The sequence below is a fragment of the Lygodium microphyllum genome, chromosome 24 (assembly GCF_053477565.2).
Source record: "Lygodium microphyllum isolate KBCC chromosome 24, Lygodium_microphyllum_v1.1.10, whole genome shotgun sequence".
Lineage (NCBI taxonomy): Eukaryota > Viridiplantae > Streptophyta > Polypodiopsida > Schizaeales > Lygodiaceae > Lygodium > Lygodium microphyllum.
The window spans coordinates 127,603,382-127,615,599 of record NC_141158.1 but is presented as its reverse complement, the minus strand read 5'-3'; the positions used below and the strand labels follow the sequence as shown (position 1 = coordinate 127,615,599).

Here is a 12,218-nt window from a genome sequence, read left to right as displayed (position 1 = left end):
ATTCCGATTTGAAACTATATTTGTGATAAGGCTGTACAATTCGTAAAGGTTCACTACGATTTGGAGTTTAACACTAGATGAGGTTGGAATAAAACTAGCCATCTTGGTTCTATTCACAATTACCCATGTAGAGTCATATGCTCTCTGTCCTAAGTAATCCAAAACTAAATCCATGGAGATCCTCTTTGATTTTTTATAGGAAGATTTTATAAGATACGGTACGATATTAGTATGAAAAAAAAATTAACTTCATTATTTTGAACTATAGATGATAGAACAGATATTTAAAGTCTAAATAGCAATGCTATTGGAGTATATAAGATCAATACTTGAGGGTAACACGCCAAAACCTCTATGGCATATGCCGCATGCGCAACATGTGCTACAACTTAAGGGTATATACATAGGAGTGGATACATCATACATGAATGATCATACAAATAAGAGGCATGTATGCTTGAGAGAGAAGGTTGAGAGAGAGAGAGAGAGAGAGAGAGAGAGAGAGAGAGAGAGAGAGAGAGAGATTTACGAAAAAAAAAAGAGAGAGAGAGAGAGAGAATCGATCGAGCGAGCGATGGTGACACGAAGCGATGGTGGATCAGATTAGCCCTGTTCTGTGGGCGCGCCTCCCTGCCCTGTGCATAGCCTGAGTTCTTCCCTCAGGGCCGTACAGGTTCGACTTGGCCCTACGTATAGAAGGAACGCGAGAGTGAGAAGAGCGAGAGAGAGCCGTCTTCCTTGCCCGACGAACCTGGCCCTACGTACAGAAGGAATGCGAGAGAGAGAGAGTGAGAGAGAGCTGTCTTCCCTGCCCGACACGTCAAATCCTGCCCTTGCCTTCCAGAGGTCCTTTTTCTGTCCTGCACGCACTCTGTCCCCGCACCCCCGGGTATCATCATCGACCTGATCTGCATCCTGACATTCCTCTGGCACACTGCCTTGTGTTTGACTCCGAGGATTTGTTTGTGACAGCCTGCTCTAATCCCAGAAGGAGACAGATTGTGTTAAAGTCTGTACAAACAGTACTGCAGAATATAGACTTGTGTAGAGGACCTAAGGTACAACGGCCTGCACAAAGAGAGAGAGAGAGCGCCGTGTAAATAGCTTTAGATCTTGGGTTAAAGTGGTGATACAATATGGCTGGTCTAGACTTGGCCTTTATCGACCAAACGGTGGCAACCCTTGGTCCGGATTCTGAAACAGAGGAACCAAAGGATATGGTTCCTTGCACAGAGGAGATGTCACCTGGTCCTGACTTCCAGCTTGCGGGCAAACACACCAAGCATACTTCGGAAGACACAATGGATCATCAGGAACGTTCTTATGCTCAGGTTGCTTCTGATTCTGTGGATTCTCAGGATGTTGACTGGGAGCATTTGTTGGAATTTGCCAACACTCTGCTTGGTGATTATGTTCAACATAATCATGAAGAGTTTTTTGGCTCTGAAACTGAAGATGTTCTGGAAGTCACTGTGGATCCTAAAAAATGTGTTGCGCTCATTCTTAGTGTTTTATGAACGTGCGGTTATACTCTTCTTCACTAGTAGGATCCCAGTGCTTTCCTATATTCGCCAGTGGCTGCAAAGTCTACTACAAGGGGAGTGTGTTGAAGAGATTTTTGTTGGGCCTCGAGGCTTTTATGAGGTGTTGTTGAAATCCGAGCGGCATCGTGCTGATGTGCTGACTAAACTGCCATTGTTCTTTGATCGCCGTTTGGTTCATGTTGTGCCATGGTGCCCAATGGCAGATTTTCAGCGTTTGCTTCAACGCGAATGCCCGGTGTGGATTGAAGTGAAAAACTATCTAGGTATCTACTGGCCATTGTTAGAGGATGCCATGGCCATTGTGGGCACTGTTTTGGTTCCTCCAAGCCTAAGGGCCACGAATCATAACCGTTTGTGTATGTTATGGGACACTGCTCGGAAAAGGCCTGCTTGGTTACGTCTTAATTGCTCTGGCATGCATCCTTTGCACTTTTGTTTGAAATGGGGTAACTTTGCAGCGCATTGTTTCTCGTGTGGAAAATTGGGGCATTTTATGGCTGAATGTCCAATGAAGCAACCGACTTCAGATGCTGAGCATGTTTTGCCTCCCATGGAAGATATGGTGCTTGATGCTCCGTCGCAGGATGCGACCCAGCCACCTAAAGTTTTGGATAAATGCAAACAACATGTTTCGGGTTTGGATTCCCGTGACAATGATTGGGTAGATGTACGTGCCAAGAAAGGTAAAAGGTTTGATGCTGGTATGGCGGATATTGTGCCTAATGCTTCACAAGATTCCTTGCGTACTTATATGCGCAGAAAAGACATGTTGTCTTCAGAGCACACTGCTCATGCTATGGTCTCTTCTGTTCCTCGCAATCAGCCCACTAGGAAAGTATTTGATACTAGAGGTAACGTGATTACCCCATGGGATCGTCGTTATCCCCATTCCATTCCCAAGACAATGGCTACACCGTCTACCTCTAAATCTGCTCGTTAGAACTCTTTTGCCGTGTAAGCTGATTTTCTGGATGAGGGAGTCCTTGACATTCTAGCAGAAAAGGTTCAATCGAGGCAAGCTTTGCCTCCTTCCTGATTTCTTTTTTGAATACACATGAAGATAGCCACGTGGAATGTGCGAGGCATTTGTTCTCGCAATAAGCAACATGCCATGTGGAGTTTATTGCATGAGAATCAGTGGGACGTCTTGTGCGCTGTTGAGCACAAGAGTCACGGTGAAGTAGGAAAAGTTGTGGATTGCCATGGGGTTCGCTTGTTTTATGCAGGGACACATGCCATGCATTATTCGGGTGAGCTTATGATTGTACATGAGAAATATCAGCCTATTCTTATTAAAAATGATGTACATGGTCGTTTTGTGGTAATTGAAGTTTTATTTGAAGGAGAGATCTTATGGTTACTTGGGCTCTATGCTCCAAATGACCCCTTATCCTGCCGGGATCTTTGGAATACTTTGCAGACCTCCTTGTCACTTGGCAGACGGGGTTTTTTGATGGGGGATTTTAATATGTGTGTTGATTCTTCACAGTCCACATTAGAGCATTCGGTGATGGATGCTCCGGAAAGCCTTGTGTGGAATGCGTTTACTCTTGCCGTACTTGAGCAAGATCTCTGGTCATGGCTACACCTTTCTTCTATAGGGTTTACTTTTCATTTTGCGCAGTATACAACTACATGGTCGCGGTTGGACCACATGTACATCATGCAGGATGATGCTTTTCTTCCTGAGATGCTAGAAATGAAAGTGTTGCAGCAATACGCCTTGTCGGACCATTTTCCTCTACAGCTTGAGATGCTTGCACAACCCATTGCACCTTTTAAGCAATTTCTGGATAGACTTCCTTTGCGTTTCAACTCGTCCTATTTGAAGCACTCAATCTTTCAGGGTTATATGCAGCAATTGATTGATAGATTTTTATTGGACTTTTCCTCTGAGGGCAATGCTTCTTTTGAACGATTGCTCTCTAATGTGCAGCGGGTTGTTCGCCAGTATGGGATTCATCATGCCTCTCTTTGTCGGCGGCGTCGACAAGCAGCGGAGGAATTATTGGCTTTGGTTCGTTCTCTACTGGTGGAGACTCCAGATGATGTATTTCTGCTGCCATTGGCAATGCGTTTGGCTGATCTTATTAAAGAGTTTCAGTTAAAATCTTATTAGCAGGCCAAATTGCGAAATTTGATTGAGAATTTGCAAGATAGTGCTTGTCAGACTCATAAGTTCTTTCGAGCTCTCCATGCATCCCCTGCTCGAGAGAATATGACTAGACTCCAGGATACAGACGGTCAAATGATCATTGATCCTCAGACTATTGTGAATATGTGCAGGAATTATTTTCTAGACCTTCTTGGTTCTACTTCTTCACCTTCTGACCAAATTACTCATGCCCGCTCAGTTTTCTATGATTTGGTCCGCAATTAGGTTCCACATGACATGCAAACTACATTGGAGACCGACATTCGTGAGGAGGAGGTTATGGATGTTTTGTTACGCTTGCCCAACGATAAAAGTCCCGGTTGGGATGGTCTCACCAATGAATTCTTTGAGGTTTTTGCTACCCGACTGGTGAAACCATTGACGGCTATGTTTCAACAGGTTTGGGAAACGGGGTTCATGCCCTCCTCATGGAAAGGACTTATCAAACTGCTTCCAAAAGTTCCTTCGCCGTCTATGTTGAAACATTGGCATCCAATTTCTTTGATGGGTTCTATATATAAAATCTTTTCCAAAGTGATGGTGAATCGGCTCCATAAGCATCTTCCTGTCACTGTGCATCCTCTTCAATATGGTTTCATCAAGGGCCGAAACATTCTGCATAATGTCTTAAATGTGCAAATGGCTATTGACTATGCAAGGCACTCTAATCAGGAGGTGGTATTGATCCAATTGGACTTGGAAAAGGCTTTTGATTATTTAGACTGGTCTTTCATTGTAGAACTTATGTCTACTATGGGCTTTGGTACTCGGATGTCTCGTTTGATCTACACCATTAGTGCTGCGGCTTCTTCGCGAGTTATGTTGAATGGTGGCGTTGCCAAGCCATTTGTCCTTGCACGCTCTGTGAGATAGGGTTGCCGTTTGAGTCCTCTCTTTTTTGCCATTGCGACTCATCCGGTTCTTTCGATGTTATCCCATATGGCAGATTCTAATCAGTTGGCTGGATTGTCTCTTCCTTTTGGATAGCACTTTATTAGTCAATCATTGGCTGATGACAGCTTTATGATTTTGCGTGCGGACAAGGATAAACTTCGCGAAGCATTAGATGTTTGGACTCTCTTTGATCAGGCTTCTGGTCTTCATATCAATGCTTTGAAATCAGCCATTCTCAGTTGCACGGAGTCAGATTTGCAGTCATTGGATTGGTAGGGAATGGTTGTTCCCCATGGTTCCATTGTTAGGCATCTTGGGTACCCTTAGGGTGTTTATGTTTGGCCAAAGCAACTACTAGAGTGGATTTCACAGAAACTGGCAGCTAAGTTTCTATATTGGAAGTCACAGGCGTGGCCCTTCCATGTTCGCCTCAAAGTGGCTCAGACAATTTTGTTGCCAATGCTCACATATTTCTTGCCGTTGCTGCCTTGGACTACTGCTACATTGAATGCTCTTACTCAGTATATTCGTTTCATGTTATGGAAGAAGGATTCCTTGCATGCAAGCATTTCATGGATTTCTTGGTCGCATGCATGTACCCCCAAACGCATGGGTGGTGGGGCTATTTTGGATGCCGAAACTCATATGTTGGCACTCCATTGGTCTCTTTTTCGTGCCATGTGCTTGGATCATCACCCATGGGTCTTTATAGCCCGTTATTTTCTTGAGGATCACGGGCTTGTGCATGGTAATACCCAAATTTGGAGCTCCTGGTGGCATGTTCTTAATGCAGACTCTTGGTTTTCTAGTCCTTCATTATCCTTGCTTGATCATCTGGTATGTTCCTGGAAATTGGTTCTCCAGAAGGCTCAGTGGCATCCTTCGGAGGACCGCTTAGCTACTAACTCTTTTCAACTGTAATTGTTGGCAGCCTCGCGATTACTTTCTTGGGAAGGCAAACATGAGCTCAAACCAAAATTTAACCGCATAGCACGCTTGGGCTTGACTTCAGTTGTAGATGCCACCCTTGCTAGTCGCAATGTGTTGATATCGTTTCATACAACTAGGAGGCTTTTCAGGATCCCTCGTGGATACCGTGATTTATGGGGACAGCTTTTGATGGTGATTTATGGAATCTCAGTCATGGTGGAAGTTAACTATGATGGAGGGCTGGTTGAACAAGACACCGTTCAAATGCAAGGTCTTTCTTTGGCAGGTGATGATTGGTGGTCTTCCTCTTGCTTCAGCCCTTTCCAAGCGTCGAATCTCCAACGGCAATTGTTTCTTTTGCACCACCAGTGTGGAATCAGCCCGTCATTGATTTATTTCTTGCCCTCTCGCTAAGAAAATCTGGTCACTCTTGTCAGCGGTTTGGTGAGTAGTGGTTGGCTTCTCGCTAAGCCCTTTTGATTGGGTTTTTTGTGCGGCCCAAATACCCCACACTGGCACAGTCGCATATGAAGATCTTGTTTCACTTTCTTCGATATTGGGGCTGTTGGCACAATTGGACCATTTGGAATGCTTTTCTTTTTGATTCAGCCTCTGATGTTATTGTGAAAAATGATGGGACATCAATTAGAAATGTATGGAACTGCTTGAATACCTTATGTATGGCCTTTGGCTCTAGGATAAATCATAACAAAACATGTATGAGGAGTCTAATCAAGCTTCCACCCCCTTTCTTGGTTGATCGATCAAGGCTACAAAATCACCACCACCACAACAACAACAACAGTCAACAACCCAAACCACCACTAACAACAACAACCACGCACAAAAAAAAAGAAAAAAAAAGCTTGTTTTTTTGTACAAATTCGTTCGATACGGTACGGTACGAACCGTATAGTACGAAGGAGTTCGTACTACGTACGAGTACAACTATGGGCTAAGTATGTGCGTCATAGTGTCATGATCAGGCAAGTCTTGCGATTCATGTCTATCAGTTGTTCTATCCATTGCTTTAACCCTTGCCACAATGTAGGATTTTGCCTAAGCAATTCTCCCAGTGGTAATGTTACGGGCGTAGATATAACTGTGGTCAATAAATTACCAACTGTTTTTCCCTCTGCTTCATGGGCTTCTTGCCAATGCTATTGGGCGGCCCGTCTATTCATGGCATCCATGCTCTACCTATGGGGCTATGCATGTGGTGATGCTGCCTCTCTTGCTCTCAAGTATGTGGGAGAGACTGGTGGGCTCATGGTTGAGAGTTCATTGATCTCATTCTCAATGATAGGTTCAACATCTTGCAAGTGAGCTTGTGCTTCTTTTATCCATTCCTTGATCTTATCCACAGTCTTTAGTTGCTAGTTGGGGTTAGGGTACTCTCCAACCTTAGCAGTTCCCTTCTTTCTTGTCTTAGGAGTAGATGTTTTTCTTCTGCATCAGTAACTTGCTTTCCGTTTGTTAAGGTGGTTACACTCTCTGTTTTGAGTGCTACATTTGCATTAGTCCTCTTTTTTCTCCTTGGTTGACTCTTCTTCCCTATAGACGCTGCATCTAGATTGCAAGGTTCAGGTAATGAGATACCCGTCTACTTTGTTTGGGCTCGTGTCATGACATTTATGGGGATGGATGTGGCATTGTTGTCCGGTGACTCAACACAAAAGAGTCTGAGTGGCAGTATAGATGACACGATTGCCAAGCTAGTGGAGGGTTTTCGCCTAGGGCAATCTGCGAAAAGATGTGTGACTTTGCATTCGGGACACCTCATGTCGACCTTCTTTCTATTTGCTTGCTCCTTTTGAGGGCGGCATGATGAGATATGCCCTGGATGGCCACACGTCCAACATGCTATGGGCTCATGGTTTTGACCTTCTCCTAGGCCTTTACCTCTCCCTTTGCCTAAAGCCATGTCCGGCATAGGCTTAAAGTCCATTAAGTTGGGATTATCCTCCTCGTTATAAGAGGCATAAGGATTCACGCATGAGTCTTTCTCGAGTGGTTCCTCTATAAAGTGTACTGGAGCATTGCTTGGTGGGCGGACCACTATAGGTCCTAGCGGTCTAGGGATTCTTATTGGGTTGATGTTGATTCTTGGAGCAACTAGCTTTGAATTGTTAGGTGCAGGTAAAGCTAGAGGGGCTTCCCTTCTGAAGTAAGGCTGCCTAATGGTTGACTATAGGGTTGCTGGTATGGTAACCGTCTTGGCAATCGATAGTGCATAGCATCATGTTCGAATCTTTTGCTGTTGGCACAATATCGGGATCTAGGATCGGGACATTTAGATGACAGGTGGTTCCCTTCACAATGCACACACTGCACGTGAGGTTGTACTGGCCTTCATATTGACTCTTGCAGTTTGGTCAACTCAGACTTGGGTTTAGTCGACACTCTTTTCTTTATCTTGCTTGTTGGGAGCTGCTTGTTCGTTAAGTGTTGCGGTTCTCTCAGTGTTTCTAAACGTGTTGCTCCCTTGCTGCGTAGCCCTTGAGCTTCTCTTTGAGCAAGTCATCCACTTGTATGGCCTCCTCAAAGACTCTTGCGAGCACATCCCTTTGCAGGTTCGAGTTGCTCGCTAAGGTCTTATAGAGTTCTTCGTTGTGGATCACGTTAATGAATACAGTGGAGATTGCTCTCTCATTGGGTCGCTCAGTTGCAGATATCCTCTTGTAGAGACTCCTCACATGTGTAATGTAGTCTCCATGTCCTCTTTGTCTTTTTGGTTAGCATTCCTTAGCTTAACAATGAGGTAATCAGAGTATCTTGCCCTCTGAGAATCTCTTGATGAAGAGATCCTTTAGATGGGTGAAGTTATTGCGTTTGATATTATCTAGATTGGTAATTAAGTCCATCCCTTGTCTCCCATGCAAAGATCGAATGCTTGTGCTCGTTGAGTGGGGTCCATGAGGTTGTTAGCCTCGCACACCTGCTTAAACTGTTGATGAAGTTGTAGGGGGTTATTGCCTGCTTGATATTTATTGAGTTGCTTGACCACTATGGATATCTTCATTTGGCTCTTGGTATTTGGGGTGACTCCCAGCCTATCGGCTAGCAATGATGCGCTATCCTTGTCTGCTAGTTATACTGTGTGAAAAGTAGCCGAATGTCATCTGGATACCCTGCTACATTGAAGTTAAGGTCACGGTTAAGGTCATACTTGTTCTAGTTGGTACCTGCCATGGTTGTTGCCTCTTGACCCACTGGTATTTCTATGAGGTCGACTAGGTCGGCTAAAGATGTGTCTCTAATCTTAGCTAGTCCTTTCTTCCGTCAGTGGTTTGATGGCTTTGTCTCCCCTAAATCTTTGTTTCTAGTGTCTTAAGTCAATCGTTTGGTTCTCGGGGTTGCACTCCTACTGGTGGGTTCGTTAATCCCCTTTAGTGTGTTTTTTGTTAATCCAATTAGTCTGCAAATGTATACACACTTACATGCTTGAGTAGTACGACTTGATGTGAACTGTGCGAAATCGAGATTTTTAGTTTTCACATGCACTTAAGTGTTTATGGTGCAGGGTGCGATCTTCGCTGAAGTCAATCACATCTAGTCAGTTTCACGCAATTGCAGCTCTTTTGTGCAAATTGTGATTACTCCTAACAGTTGATTTTGGGTCCCTTCCAGGTTGCGATAGGTGGTCTGATGTGTAATCGGCTTAGGTGGTCAAATTGAGTCTCTATTAGGGGTGAGTGGTCGGTGGTCAGTAATTTCAGTTACTCTTGGACTGTTAGGTTAAAGTTCTGGTGAGAATCAGCTCTATAGTCTTGTTTGCAAGCTTGGGTTCCAACCTAGATTGTTGGACAGCTAGGTGTTGGCCCTAGCAGGTCTTGGAATGATAAAAAATGGTCAAAATTGGTATTCACGACAACTCGTCCGAGTCCCAGACTGGGCCGTCCGAGACCTAGATTCGGCTGTCTGAGTGGGCTCTTAAAAGAAGAGGCCATCCGAGTGGTCAAACTTGGACTCGAACGAGGGGTGCTCATTTGAGTGTTCGAGTCGGCTGTTCGAGGTTTGAGGGTCGGCCGTTTGAGGCTCGAAAATGGTTCGAGTTTGAGTGGATTCTTGTTCGAGTTGGACGTTCGAGTGTACTAAAGGTACTTGGACGTTTGGTCTGAGGAGGATTCGACCGTCAGAGGCCTGTGGTTGCCATCTGAGCGGCACATGGCAAAACACGGAATGGCACAAAATGGACACAAACCAATCCAATGCACTGCCTATTAATGCACCTAGGGTTCTGACTTAATGCAACAAACATCGGGGGAGACTTAGTGCATACCTAGAACACTTGAATGTGACGATACTAAGGATTGCTATTGTTGTTGCCTCTCAACCTATAGCTCTCTATCTCTCTCAATCTCTCAGTGTGCAAATTAGCTCTCTCTTCCCCCTGTCTCACCTTTTGTTTCTCTCTTTCTTCCCTTACTCTCTATTTTCCTTCCCAGACATTAAAAATATTTGCCATTTCTTTCGCTGTTCCCCTGTTTCCTAGTTATATAGAGACTTATTGTTTTCTTTTTTTCTCCTTATTTCCCAAACCTCCTATCTAAAACCAAGCGCCGTTTCGGAGACAAACACCTACTCTATCACTCGAGCTTGAATTTGTTGGTCTCGGCAATAGAACCAAAATGTTGCCACTCTCATGAGCTCACCGCGAGGACCCATGGACAGCTTATTGCTTCAAATGTTTCAAGTCGAGAGCTATGGCTATCTCTCACATAGCCATGTGCACTCTTCCACATACAAATATAGTGAGCTTACCTTTAAATGAGATCGAGTTGCCTCCTCCCATGCATTTGCCGCCGGTAGCTCCATGATCCAAGATGCGCTTTCAAATAAGCTCTATCTCAAAGCTCCAAGCTTCGAACTCCATAGCCATGCATGCAAGAAAGGAGAAGAGAAGAAGAAGATGATGAAGAGAGGAGAAGAAGAGCTTCTTCACGGTTCCTTTTTCTCTCACACACACTCTCCCTCTCTCATACACAAGGAAGCAAGAGCAAAGAGCAAGAAGAGAGCAAGTTTGACCACACACCAAAAATGAGCTTCTCCATTCACTTTTTGACTTTTATACATGCCCTATGTCCTCCTTGGGCGGCCATCCCTTTTTTGGTCCGGCCTTTCCTCCACTTTTTTTCCTCCTTCCTATTAGCATTGGCCTTAGCCCGTGCCTCTCATTCTTTACAACTTGCACGGGAGAGAGCTTGCGCTCTTTTACAAAATAAATTATAATGCGCCTGGCGCTTTTCTTGCTAAAATATTAAGGTGCGCTTATTCTAGTGTGCTTCCTCTTACATTTAAATTTTTTCCTGCGCTTTGTATCTTCAAATTTTTTATGAGTGCGCCTTTGTCCCCTGTCTTCCTCTTGGCTTGGGACTATCTTCCACTTCGGTTTTTCCGGATTTTTCCGTCTTGGTCTTTTGAGGGTTAACAACAATTACGGTTTACCAACCACATCAGGAAGTGTGTCCAAAAATTGAAGGCCTAGCACTTGAAATTCAGTAGCTAAATTTTTGAGATTTCAGAGAATTCAAGAGGCCAGCCAGTCACCATCAAGTTTGGGGCAAAATTGAAGGCCGACCCCTTTCAAATCAAGGGGTAAATTGGTTTCGACATTGAAGGCTCGTTGGTCTTTAATGATAGCAAGAGGCATTGTGGAAAGTGAAAGAGATTGGAACAATCTTAGTGTACTTCATCCGATTGCAATACAAGTTAAAGAGATACCACAATGGGAACCAAATTTGGGGGCCAACCCTGTTCACTGTCCAAGATTGATCGATAATTTCTGTATTTCAATTTATGTGAATCTTATGCTTGATGTAATTAGTGCTTAGTAAGGTTATTTACCACCCTTTTGAAGGAGGAAGGCTAGTTTCATTAGCTCCCTTAGATGCAACAAAAGTCCCCCCCCCCTTGGGTATGCAAGTTCCCCAAGGAAACTTGGGCTTCAAAATGAAATGGACTCTCACCCTGACCCCGTTGTTTGCACACACATGTTTGGAGTAGTAGAGATGAGTACATGATAAAACCAAGAAAAGGCTGCCAACATTGAATTCAGACTGCACTCCAGCCCACCATCTCTAGTCCTGCACACCCCGTGCTCTGTTGTCACAAAGGATGCCTGTTATCCAGTCCTGGACAGGTCTGTGATCAGCCAAGGTCAACCATGATCACTCTTGCTCTTGATATCTCGAACCACAAAATGGACCATCTGGATGTTTGTGCCATCGTCACTTGTGCCAATGATGATGGAAAAGGGAGAAGATCAAAGTGCTCATTTTTAGGAGGTGCCCCAGACCAGCCAGCCACCGACCGGCTGCAGTTGGCATCGTATGAGACTGCCATTTCACCACTGTGCCCACCTGGACTGCATGCCTGCACTTAAATTTCTCTGGCTGGTGCTCAAACTATTACAAGCTGAACTGGAAAAAAGATCAAGTTCTTGGCAAACATAAAAAAGATGACGATGATTGAGTGCAAAAGATGGCAGGACCTGGTGAAAACAAACATGGCAATAAGCACTAAACTGGTTCAACCCCTCATCAAGAGGCTTCCAGATTGGTCCATAATACACCCATATATACACGTGTGTGTGTGTGTCTGTACATATGGTACTGTACCCAGTTTCCACAACAAGAATAACACTTGTATGCCCTACCCCTCACCCTTGTGCAATAATCTGAAGCATGATATTG

General features: G+C 44.4%; 1 protein-coding gene across 1 annotated transcript in view; it reads left to right on the top strand.

Moving 5' to 3' along the window:
- Nucleotides 1–12,218, top strand: part of LOC148015629 (uncharacterized) — a 133,199-nt gene that overhangs the window by 15,142 nt on the left and 105,839 nt on the right. The window lies entirely within an intron of this gene.